The sequence below is a fragment of the Rhineura floridana genome, chromosome 8 (genome assembly GCF_030035675.1).
Source record: "Rhineura floridana isolate rRhiFlo1 chromosome 8, rRhiFlo1.hap2, whole genome shotgun sequence".
Taxonomy (NCBI): domain Eukaryota; kingdom Metazoa; phylum Chordata; class Lepidosauria; order Squamata; family Rhineuridae; genus Rhineura; species Rhineura floridana.
The window spans coordinates 70,938,434-70,952,579 of record NC_084487.1 but is presented as its reverse complement, the minus strand read 5'-3'; positions in this window follow the sequence as shown (position 1 = coordinate 70,952,579).

The window sequence follows — 14,146 nt, the reverse complement described above, 5'->3', positions numbered from 1 at the left end:
TATCATATAAAGTGGGTGGAGCTCCAAAAACTCTCATTCAATAGAAACTAGGACAAAAGAAAAGTCTGTTTCATATATATTTCTGTACTTCCTTGTTGACCTCAGTTGAAGGTGAGGAAGTTAGCTCTCTATGTAACCTAAAGAGAAGAGTCTCTGATTAGCATGCCACTTGGTTTTATTTGTAATGTTTAGAAATACATATTGTACACTTTCATATTTATTTTAGACATGTTTTCACAATTGCAGATACGTGACTCAAGATTGTTTCTTTTCATATAGCACTGAGATTATGAAAACTAGCATAATGTAGCAGCTACGAGTGTGTTTGTAAACTTGGAGGGCTGTGGTTAAAATCTCACCTCAGCCACAAACTGACTAGGTAGAGTTAGGTATGCCACAATCTATCAGTTGACCTACTTTTCAGGGTTGTTGCACAGATTTGTGAGATAATTTATGTTAAGCATTCTGAACACACTAAAGCAGTATATAAATGCTAAATGTATGAACACACTAAATATTTCACTATTATGATCCATCATAATATAATTTGCACCATCCAGGATATGGTATCATTTACAAACAGTGTTGCACTTCATGGCTTATGAAGTTTGGGGTAAGAAGAGTTAGATATGAAACGTTCACTGAAATCCCATTTTGTACAGCACTGATGAATGCATTTCTTTAACCAACAACTATCCATCTATATGTTCACTGTAAAAAACTGACTAAAATACATGTAAATATAATTTTGATGTATTGTTATGTTATGTGAGTAAAACAGGAATTTCTGTGGGCAAGAATGTCATAGAAAATCCTGAATCCAAAATTGTGCAGAAAGGGTTCATTTCCCCTCTATTGCTACAGAAGCTGAATATGCATATTTATTGATTTATTACTTGATTTATATCCCACCCTTGCTCCCAGCAGGAGCCCAGGGTGGCATATGAGGCACATTATCCTGATAGCTAATCTCCTGTTTTCTACAAGTATAGTACAGGTGCTGTACAAGTGGCAGTGGCAATAAAAGATTGATAACAGAGCATATTTTCCCTAATAGATATATAGCCCCTACCATCACAGAGCAAAAAAGTACTATAGATAAATGGTAATAACACAAGAGGAATAGTTCTGGTAATATTGTCTAGTGTTTTGATCATTCTATACTTTAAAATTAGAATTTTTCTCCATCAGCTCTCAAATCTACTTTTTTGCAAATATTCTACTCTATAATGTACATACTTATATGAACGTTATTAGTTCTGCCCACAAGATACAATTCAGTGTAAATAGAAAACTAATCCAGGTTCAATTTGTGCACCTGTGTGCACTGGTTAGATAGCTATGTGTATATGAGAATGGTCCCTAACACTAAAGTCATTAAGAGGGATTTGTGTATACACAGTATATGCTTAGTGGAACTCCTGTGCACCTCAGGAGTCCTTGGCCAGGGCTACCTTTCTATTTTGAAACAAAAAAGAAGATTGCTATAAAACAAACAGTCCTTACTCTGTGTATACACAGGTTTCCTGACTGAGAAGTCCTGGGGTTCATACAGAGGCTCTGAGTGTGGAAGATTCACCAATATGAAAAAGAATGAGTTGGACAAGAGTTCTCTATGTGCACTGCAGAGCTTAGAACTGCAGACACTATCTGGATATTAGGCTTACTGCTTAAGCATTACTCCTGTTTGCTTGATTTTTGACTCTGGAGTCTGCCTAATAAAGGCCCTGCAGTCTTCTATGGATATCATTGATAATACACTTGTATTGCCAGTGCATCCTTAAAAGGTTCCAGTCCAGCAGATCTATTTAATCACATACTTAAATTCATCCTTATTGAGAAAAGCACATCAATTATATTCATTCTCAACACAGTAGAAGATAAGCACATAAATAGCACAGAAACTCTGGTGGTAGTATGAGTTTAAATGCTGTGCTGAATTAAAAATGTAATTTTCTGTGGCTGATTTAACTGTATACAGGCCCTAAGGCATATCCATTTTTCCTATTTAATATAAGGATATATAGCTTAAGTGAGAATTCTTGACTCTCAAGCTTACATGATTTTAAAAATCACCACTATACATTTACTTCTTGTGGGGATAAGAATGGATACATTTGTAGTAAATATTACTGGAGAAAAGCATCACTAAGCAATTTAAAGCATTGACCAAATAAAATATGAGTTTGTATTACTGTTTACTGCAAGTATTTTTGTATGATATGCCTTTAAACCTATTCCATAAACACTGAACCAGTATGTATTCAACATGAAATTTTTATTCCATTTGAACCAAGGCCTCACTACATGGATTTTTTTTCTAAATGAGAAACTTTATCTTCTGTATTTTAACAAGAACAAATTTGAATTTTGCCTCTGATAATAAAAGTTTGTACAGTAATGCATAATTCATCACTGTCTTAATTTTTGGACATGTGGAAACAAGTATAAGCTAATTGCCTTTGTGTTTCCTTTTAACTATAATAATTCCATAAGGATGCCATATATACAGCCTTTCAAAAACACACAGGGTGAGGTCTCACTTTCGACATGAGATTTTTTGGGGTGAAATTATATCAGTTTGTTTATCTGTATAATTTATATGCCATTTCATCCTCCTCTTAGATGCACAGAGCAGCTCACAATCTTTTTTTAAAAAATCCTGGCTAACACAATTTAACAAAGATGGACTAAAGACTTGAACTGAAGCAATTATAATACTATTTTAAACTGCTTAGTTTGTTACAGTCAAGCAGTATATGTATCACTGAACACTAAAGTCAGGATCATTCACAGCATGTTATTCCCAATCTCTTTGTATATATGTGAAAGTTAGACAGTGAAAAAAGTGAATAAGAGAAAAATCAACTCATTTGAAATGTGGTGTTGGAGGAGAGCATTGCAGGTAACATGGATTGCAAAAAAGACAAATAATTCGGTGTTAGAACAAATTAAACCAGAACTATCATTAGGAGTCCTCCTCTAGGATGCACACCTTAACGTGGTGAGGGGGTTTGAGAGTGTTGAAGAAGCTAAGAGCAATACCGTCAGGAGTCTAGACCAAGAGGCTAGACTCCTAGCAGGGGCACCCAAGGCGGAATGGTCAATGCTGAGACACCAGACTAAGATGCAGCCAAACTCAGAGGAAGACAATGGTAAACCACCTCTGAGTATCTCTTACCACAAAAACCCTATGAACAGAGTATCCAAAATTCAACACAAGATAGTGCTGGAAGATGAGACCCCCCAGGTCAGAAGGCACTCACCGAGTTACTGGGGAAGAACAAAGGACAAGTACGAGTAGCGCTGTGAGTAATGATGCAGCTGGGTCAAAACCGAAAGGAAGCCCAGAGGCTGATGCACACAGATGCGAAAGGAGAGTCCGGAGTTGTACAACGCACACAATAGGAACATGGAATGTGAGAAGCATGAAGCAGGGAAAGTTAGAAATTGTCAAGCAAGAAATGGAACACATCAACATTACAATACTTGGTGTGAGCAAACTAAAATGGACAGGAATGGGACATTTTCAATCAGACAACTACAAAATATTTTATGCAGGAAATGAGAAATTAAGAAGAAATGGGGTTGCTTTAATAGTGAGAAGTGATGTAGCAAGATAAATTAGGAACTATAATGCAAGGTCTGAGGGAGTTATATCAATGAGATTAAATGGGAAACCTATCAACATAACCATCATCCAAGTCTATGCTCCAATGGCAAACTCAGAAGAGGAACAGGAAATATTTTACACAGAAGTACTGGAAGAAATTGATCATACACCAAAACATGATGTGCTGATAATATGGGAGATTGGAATGCAAAAGTAGGGAACAGAGAAGAATTAGGAATTGTGGGGAAATGGGGCCTAGGAGACAGAAATGAAGCAGGAGAAAGACTTATTGAATTCTGTGAAGCCAATAATTTGCTTCTTGCCAGAACATTTTTTGAACAACCGAAAAGACGACTGTACACATCGACATCACCAAATGGTCAATATAGGAATCAAATTGATTATATAATTGGTAGCAGAAGATGAAGAAGTTCCATACTTTCTGCAAAAACAAGACCAGGAGCAGACTGCGGTACAGATCATGAACTGGTCGTATCGAAAATCAGAGTAAAGCTAAAGAAGACCAACAAAGCAATCATAATGCCAAAATACAATTTAAATAACATCCCAGAAGCATATAAAGATCAAAGAAGGAACAGGTTTGAGGCTTTAAACTTAGTTGACAGAGAACCAGAAGAACTATGGAATGAAGTCAGAGACATTATTAGGGAAGAAGGCAAAAAGACAATACCTCTAGTTAAAAAGAGAGAAAGACCTCAATGAATGACTGAAGAAACTCTTCAAATGGTTAAAGAGAGAAGGAAAGCAAAAGTGGCCGTTAATTCGGCCAGATAGGCGACTCACAAATAAAATTTTATTATTTTTATAAAAGCAAAAGGAGATAGAAACACAGTCAGAACCCTAAATGCAACAATACAGCGACTAGTAGGCAGGGACATTGACTGGTCATTGACTGTAAATAAACAAAGTAAGTAAGTACGCAGGGACAAAGAGAACTATTACAATAGTTACTGTATAGAAATAGAAGAGAACAAAAAGAGTAGAACAAGAGCTCTGTTCCAAAAGATTAGAGAAATGAAAGGGAAATTTAAACCAAGAGTAGGGATGTTGAATAATCAACAGGGAAACACACTGACTGACCAACATGAAATAAAAGGAAGATGGAAGCAATACACTGAAGAACTCTATAAAAGAGATGCCAGGTTGACAGATTCATTCACGGAGGAACCGTATGATGAAGAACCAGAAAATTTAGAATGCGAGGTAAAAGCTGCTCTTAAAATACTTGGAAGGAACAAATCACCAGGAATAGATGGCATACCAATAGAGTTGTTACAAGTGACTGAGACTGAATCTGTCCTAATTTTGACAAAAATCTGTCAAGAAATATGGAAAACTGGCCCACAGACTAGAAGCGTTCCATATACATCCCAATTCCAAAGAAAGGGGAGCCCAGGGAATGCAGTAATTATCGAACTATTGCCTTAATATCCCATGCAAGTAAAGTAATGCTCAAGATTTTACAACAAAGGCTCTTACCATATATGGAGCGAGAAATGCCAGACGTCCAAGCTGGATTTAGAAAGGGAAGAGGTACCAGAGATCATATCGCAAACATACATTGGATAATGGAACGGACCAAGGAATGTCAGAAGAAAATCACCCTGTGCTTTATAGATTACAGCAAAGCCTTTGACTGTGTAGATCATGAAAAACTATGAAATGCTTTAAAAGAAATGGGGGTGCCACACCATCTGATCGTCCTGATGCACACACTATACTCTAGACAAGAGGCTACTGTAAGGACGGAATATGGAGAAACCGATTGGTTCACGGAAAGGGTATGAGACGGGTGTATTTTATCATCCTATTTATTTAATCTATAAGCAGAACATATCATACGGAAAGCAGGATTGAACCAAGATGAAGGAGGTGTGAAAACTGGAGGGAGAAATATCAATAATTTAAGATATGTAGACGATACCATACTACTAGCAGAAACCAGTAATGATTTGAAACGAATGCCGATGAAAGTTAAAGAGGAAAGCACAAAAGCAGGACTACAGCTGAATGTCAAAAAGACTTAAAGTAATGACAACAGAAGATTTATGCAACTTTACAGTTGACAATGAGGACATTGAACTTGTCAAGGATTATCAATACCTTGGCACAGCACCAAAATGGAGACAATAGTCAAGAAATCAGAAGAAGGCTAGGACTGGGGAGGGCAGCTATGAGAGAACAAGAAAAGGTCCTCAAATGTAAAGATGTATCACTGAACACTAAAGTCAGGATCATTCAGACCATGGTATTTCCGATCTCTATGTATAGATGTGAAAGTTGGACAGTGAAAAAAGCGGATAAGAGAAAAATCAACTTATTTGAAATGTGGTGTTGGAGAAGAGCTTTGCGGATACCATGGACTGTGAAAAAGACAAATAATTGGGTGTTAGAACAAATTAAACCAGAACTATCACTAGAAGCTAAAATGATGCAACTGAGGTTATCATACTTTGGACACATCATGAGAAGACATGATTCTTTAGAAAAGATAATAATGCTGGGAAAAACAGAAGGGAGTAGAAAAAGAAGAAAACCAAAGAAGAGATGGATTGATTCCATAAAGGAAGCCACAGACCTGAACTTACAAGATCTGAACTGGGTGGTTCATGACAAATGCTCCTGGAGGTCACTGATTCATAGGGTCGCCATAAGTCATAATCGACTTGGAGGCACATAACAACAAAAATCATAAGAGTTAAAAAGATGAAACTGAAGTTATACTTTGAACACATAATGAAAAGAAATTATTCACTAGAAAAGACAATGCTGGGAAAAACAAGGGAGTAGAAAAAGAGGAAGACCAAACAAGATGAATTGATTCCATAAAGGAAGCCACAGACCTGAACTTACAAGATCCGAACAGGGTGATTTATAACAGATGCTACTGGAGGTTGCTGATTCATAGGATCCCCATAAGTCATAATTGACTTGAAGGCATATAGCAACATAAATTTTGTTAAATAAATAAAAATATTTACTCTTATAAAGTCTGCTACAATAGCAAAGACAGAGGTGATGGTGGGGCACCAACAACTAATTCTGAATAAAATTAAATTTTGAATAGTTTGTGTTTTATCCTGAATGTTACAATACAGGATTTTAAAGGGGGGTTACAGGCAGGCCCACCAATACATCAGTGAAGTGCACATTTTATATAAGAATTATGGGTTAAAATGAAAAGGGGAAAGTATCACAGGATATATTGTTGTTGTTTTTGTTATGTGCCTTCAAGTCGATTATGATTTATGGCGACCCTATGAATCAGCAATCTCCAACATGTAATATTATATATTATATAATAATATATATGAACATAATTGTGATTAACAAAACAGAGGTTTTTATTGTATTAACAAAACGTTTCAGCTTCTGCCTTCATCAGCTGCTAACATACAAATGCTGTTACCAAATCTGGACACATTGGCACCACATGGCCTGAACCTGGAGCTGACAGTACCACCACTACTTATCTTCTACAAAGGAAGCCCCTCTGAGCATTCCATCCTCAAAGCTCTATAACTGCCACCTTGGTAACAGCATTCGTATGCTATCAGCTGATGAAGGCAGAAGCTGAAATGTTTTGTTAATACAATAAAAACCTCTGTTTTGTTAATCACAATTATGTTCATATATATTTTTAGGTGATTAATGAAATCCTTATAGGGATCCAGAGCAAGCTTGAGTGAAGTTCTGTTTGTTGCTTTCAAAACTGTCTTATATAATAATATATAATATAAAAGCCAACATATTATTATTATTAATTATTATTATTTTATTTAAATTCATTACCTGCGTTTCTGCAATAGATCCCAGGGCAAGTCACAACAATATAAAATACATTATTAAAAATTGTTTAAAACAACTAGGAAAATGGAAATGGACTGCCTTCAAGTCAATCCTGACTTATGACTACTCTATGAATAGGATTTTCATGGTAAGTGGTATTCAGAGGGGGTTTACCACTGACTCCCTCTGAGGCTAGTCCTCCCCAGCTGGCTAGGGCCTGCTCAGCTTGCCACAGCTGCACAAGCCAGCCCCTTCCTTGTCTGCAACTGCCAGTTGTGTGGCAACGGGGCTCCTTGGGACTATGCAGCTTGCCCACAGCTGCACAGATGGCAGAGCATGTCATCCCTGAGCCACATACTCTGGGGGGATCTTTAGCTGGCCCTTTACACCAAGGAGACACGAGCGGGGATTTGAACTCATAGACTCTGGACTTGCAGCCAGGCTTTCCTCCCCACTGTGCTATAGAGATGGTCCTAAAAATATCTATCTCAAATGTCAAAGCCAGCGTAAAGAGGTGTGTCCAGCATAGGAGAAAAGCTATACAGCGAAGGTGCCAGACACACCTCTGTGGGGAGAGAATTTAAATGTTTCTCCCATCCCAAGGCTTTCAGCTGGGTTACTTTATTTATTTGTGTTATTTTCTCATAAGAAACCTATGGGATATTTGTTTAAGCCCACCCTATAAATTGCATAAATTTAAAGGAATTTGTACCTAGACATGACATGTTACATTTTATTCACATGCAAACCAATAACAGTCTAATCCAAATGTAGCCACATCCAAGTACGTGGAATTTATTTGGTTTGTGCTCCAGTCAACAGCACTAGAAATAAGGTCCACTGATTTGAAGGGAACAAAACTTTCAATAACTGTGCTTGGAACTGCAGCCTATTATATTAGCTTCCAGCAATGCCCCTCATGTTAAAACAGTTTGTAGATTGGACTGCCTGTGGTGCTGGAAATGGCTATAGGTGTTATGAATGGTGTGAAACTACTTCTAAAAGCCGGAATCCAAAAGGGCTCATCCAGTAAGACTGTGGAGGTGCCATTTCTGACTGTAGCCTCCCCACTGCCTTTTGGAAAGTAGCTGTGATACAGTACTAGGAAACAAGCAGCAAAAGAATCTGGGGAAGGAATCCCTGTGCAACTTGGGATCCACCAACTGGAACATAAACCACCAGCCACTAAAGAATTTTGCCCCAGACACAAGATCTTATAAAAGTAGTCCTCCTCTGATGCTGCTTGGAAGACATCTTGAACACTTTAACCAGGTTGGTTGAATGTATCTAAATACACATTAACTTGAGTACTGTTATGAATCAAAGCAATATCCCCACTAATTTTATAACAAGAGTATAATAATAGATTTTTTTAGAAAAGTGTATGTAGTGGTTAAGGTGTTGGGAGACAAGGGTTCAAATCCCCACACAGCCATGAAACTCACTGAGTGGCCTTGGGCCAGTCACTGCCTCTCAGCCTCAGAGATAGGCAATGGTAAACCACCTCTGAATACCGCTTACCATGAAAACCCTATTTATAGAGTTGCCATACGTCGGGATCGACTTGAAGGTAGTCCATTTCATTTTTCATATTTTTATGGGAATGTACACAGGAGCATTAATGACTTAACACTGATACTTTATGTATGTATTTATTTATTAAAATATTTCTATATTGCTTTTCTCCAAATGTATCAAAGTTGTGTACAATTTAAAACAAAACTTAATAAAATTACTTAAGAAATATACACATTTTATTATTTAAAAAAATTGTATACTGCTTAACTATAAGTAACAACCTCTAAGAACTTTACAAAGAAAATAAAATTTACATTAAAATGGTTAATATCAAACATTAAAAAGTTTATAAAAAAGCAAAATGAATAAAACCAACAGTTAAAAGTATACATTCTAAGCTAAAATTACGGATTAAAATACACATCAACTTTACATGTCTAGGTAGGTTGCCTAAACAGAAACTTTTTAGCAGGTGCCAAAAAGAATACAACGAAGGCACCTACCAGAGTGTAGGAGCTGCCACAGTAAAAGTTTGGTTCCATACAAGCACAGAGCGAAGTGCCAGTTCTGCAGATTGAAGTAGTCGAGTGGGCATATACGGGGTAAGGAAATCCTTCAAGTAAACTGGTCCCGAGCTGTTAAGGACTTGGCCTGGCAACAAATATGCAGTCCATGAATGTCTCTGAGCAGGGGTATTATATAGCCACGAGAGTGGCTATACACTATAGTCAGCATGGATTTTTCACATTCTGCAATGTTAAATTGAAAATACCCCCATGCCATTCTGATGCTTCCCATAAACTCATTTCAAAGCAAAACCTTACAAAACTTATAGTCCTGAACTCAGAAACGTGTGCTTAACAACCCTCTAAATTTTCATGGCGATACACAAAAAAGTCAGAGAGTTCAAAGTGTAAAAAGAGAGAGAGAAAACCCAGACCCCTTTTGGACTTTTTTCTGTGAGAGTTCTCATAATTTGTTGAAATTAATTAAAAATCAGTCATGTTCACAGAGTACTTGTAATTCTATTACTGACCTTGCCCCATACTCTGACCTTCATCTTCTGCAGTTTAAAAGTGAAAAAGAAAATGCCTCGCTGATTTTTAATTAATTTAAGAAATTGTGCATTGAACTCAATGATAATGTTGGGCATGCTCAGCAAGAACTAACTGTCAGTGTTCTAAAAGCCAGACTCACAGCTGCTTGGCTTGCCTAATCAGGGTGCCACACCCATGCCAGGCCTTTATTTCACTTGAAACAGTCATGGCGTTCCCCAAAGAACCCTGGGAAGTGTAGTTTGTGAAGGGTACTGAGAGGAGACTCCTATTCCCCTGAGAGACCGCCAGTGGCCAGAGTGGTTTAACAGTCAGCCACTCTGATTGGAGCTGTGTGAGGGGAACAGGGCATCTCCTAGCAACTCTGCACCCTTCACTAACTACACTTTGGTTTAAATTTGGGTGGGAGGCTACATGTGCCTACTGTAGAATAAAAAGGTGGGGGAAACCCTGAAAAAGAATGATAGTGTTCACAATGTTTTCTTTTTGGAAAGGAAAGGGGCTTCCCCTCTGTCCAGTGCCCACTCATCCAATCTCCTCTGCTCCCCTTCCCTTCCCCCTCCCATTCCTGCCCTCCTCCTTCCCTCCCCCAAGTCAGTTTCACCAGTTCAGTTTTGCACGTTACCAAATTCTTCCAAGCTACACAGGAAGTGGACTGGACTGTGAAAGATCAATCCAAATTGTGTTTGCAGTTTTACAAAGTTGTAGAGCAGTACAGTATCTCAGGGAAGAGGTCAGGTCTCCTGCTTCTCTGGTGCATTCACTGTAGCTGCCCAATTTCCCTGCTTTTTAAAGTTTGAAGAAATATCTGTTGGCTATGAGTATGTTCTTAAACGGCAAGGTTTTTTGCCTATTAGTGAATTATTATGCTGACCAGACCTCACTCCTGTCAGCAACTATGCTGCAGCATTGTGCACTAGCTGCCGTTTCCGGACCAAGCACAAGGGAAGCCTGTGATGTTCCTGTATGTGAATGTAATGTAAATATGGTAAGTGCAGGTTTATTATAGGAAATATGGTAAGTGGAGTGAGTGAGAAGGGGGAGTACATGGGCTGTAGAATGCTGGATGATTATTGGCTGTGTGTTTGAATGGCTGAAGGTATAAATGAGAGGATGACAGTTGAGTTAGGGTGGGGGTTGGACAGGGTGGTTGTGGACAGGGAGGTTGATGTGGAGATTAAGAGGTGGCTGTTGAGATATTGGATTGGGAGTTCTGAGGCAAATAGTAGGAATTAGGAACATAAGAGAAACATATGAAACCATATGCTTGTCAATGAAATCTTTATGTAATCTTGTTATTCTTAGTGTTATCAATAAATATTTTATCGGTTTACTTAAAGCCTGATTCCTCAGCTGGGGGACACAGACCAGGGGGGAGGCAGAGTAACCAAGGCTGAAGAAGAAATAGTATCAAATGATGGCAGCGGTGAAGGAAGAGATATTGTATCAACATCCAGTACCACAGAGCAACCCAGAGCTGTGAGTTTCATAGGCAAGAAGCTTCAGGGGGCTTGGGAATTACCTATACACACAGACACAAGGTATCAAAATAACCAGGAAGAGACTAAGGCACAGTCTAGAGGTTATATTAGATACACAGAGTGTTGGGTAGTGTGGCCTAGCAGGGGGATCTTTTGAGATCTGTGCTAGAGTGGAGAGAGGTAAAAATAATGATGATCCTGACTGCTGGTAGCCACAATTGAGAGCGACACAGGAGGTGCCAGGGAAAGATGTCACAAAGCCCCATATAATGCACGTTGCAGTAATCTAATCCTATGAAGTCACCAAGGCCTACACTACTGTGGTCAAATTCTCCCAGCTCAGGAATGGCTGCAGCTGTTGTATCAGCCCTTCTTGATTTAGATGTTATGGAGAAATAGAGCTGTATCAGCAGCATATTGATGGCACCTTGCCCCAAACCTCCTGATATACCTCCACTTGAATAGCATTGGGATAAAATAGTTTCTTGCCGCACCCCATAGCATAACTGCCAGGGGGCTGACATGCATTCTCCCAATGCTAACCTCTGAACTCAGTCATATAGATAGGACTAGAACCACTGTAGTACAAATGCCCCAAATTTCCATCCCATGCAGCTGGTCCAGAAGGATACTATGGTCAATGGCACCAAAAGCCACAGAGAGGCTGAGGAGCAGGAGCAAGGTCGCCCTCCACTTTCCCACTCTCAGTAAAGGTCATCAGGGTGACCAAAGGGGATTCAGTCCCAAGGTCAGACCTGAACCCAGATTGGAATGAATCTCGAGAAGTGTTAGCCAAGAATGCTTGCAGCTGCTACACATTGACCCTCTCCGCTACCCTCCTTCAGAAGGACTTATTTGCAACTGACCAGTAATTGTTCCAGACAAGGGGTTCACAGCTGGCTTCTTTAGGAGTACTACTGCTTCTTTCAAGGAATTGGGCCACCCGCATGCAATGAAGATTAACCATTCTGGACTTAACCAATCAAAGCCCATCTGCTAGATTTAATAAGCCAAGAGAGACAGGGGTCAAGAGGGCACAGGGTCAGGCAAGCACCTTATCCACCTCATCCAGCTGCATAAACTGAAACCAATCTCACAACACATCAACAGTTGAGGCATTGGATACTTCACTTGGAACTTCAATAACTGTGGAGACAAGGTCACTCTGAAGTTGAGTGAGTTTATCCTCAAAGTCTGTAGCCAGTTGGTTACAGCAGGACCTTGAATGCTCCAGCAGTTGCTCCCCACAATGGAAGCCAGTAACCTCTTGACTATCTGAAAATACTCTGCCAGCCTGTTACTAGAGGATGCACAATACACCTTCTTTACTACCCACACTGCCACTCAGCAGGCACAATTGTGTGTACTAATTCATGTTCAGTTAGCTTCAGAGAGAGACTTGTGCCACTCTAGTCTTCAACCGGCTTGCTTCATAGTCCATACCTTCCCAGAGTGTCAAGAAATTATTGGACTCTGCAAAGCTGGAGAGGATATTTGGGACCAATAGTGTCAACCATCTGTCTCATCTTGAGATTCTATAGCAAGACCAGGACTTTAACAGGATCATCAGCTTTTTCTGCTGGAAATTCACCCAGAGCATTCAAGAACCCAACAGGTTCCATCAGTCTCTAGGGGTGAGCCATCTAAACAGGCCTTCCACCCTTGGAGGTCAATCCAACCTTTATCAGATAATGATCTGACCATGACAAGGGAAAGCACTACACCCCCCCACACTCATATCACTCAGGGTAAAAACTATATCAAGGATGTACCTGGCCCAATACATTGGACTGATAACTATTTGAGATAGCCCCATGGTTGTCATGGAGGCCATGAAGTCCCAAGCTGGCCCAATGGCAGCCTCCATGCAGATATTGAAGTTGTACAGGACTATCATTCTGCAGCCCTCCAGCACCACACCAAAGACCCGCTCAGTCTCAGAGGCTGTCGGGCAACAAGATGTTTGATATACCAGCAACATCCCCATTCTGTCTCTGGCCCAGCAAACCCCGTATGCAAACCCCGTAAGCCCATCCCAAAATCTATGGACAATGTACTTCTATGGACTATAGCAATACCCCCTCAACCCCGCAGCTATAAAGTGTACAGTTTGGATGTACAAAGTACCTAGATGGGCACAGCTGGGTTAGGTCAGGACAACTCTCAGTAGTACATGCCAGGTCAGCCCCTTCATCCACTACCACATCATGGATGAGCATGGCCTTATTATGGACTGACCTGGCATTTAGTAGCAGCAACATTAGAGGACTCAGCAGATAAATTTCATCTACATCATTCAATAGATTAAGAATAAGTAACAAAAAGTAAGTGAGCTGATGATCAAGTGCTTGGGTGAACAAAAATGTCTTCAGTTGACAACAGAAACATATCATCACTGTGAGTAGACACTGTTCCATATCATAGATGCCACTTCAGAAAATACCCTTTCCCCCATATAATCCTTCCCTTTCACTAAGATCTCCAGAGGAGGCCCTCCTGGTGGTGTTACGGCCTGCCTTGATTCATCTGGTGTTAACCAGGAAAAGTGCTCTCTTACATAATTGGGTCCCAAGTTGTTTATGGCCTTCTAAGTTGATAGAAAACCTTAAGACTCGGTTTGATAGGACATTGGCAACCGGTGCAGTTCCTTCAGGAGAAATGTTATATGC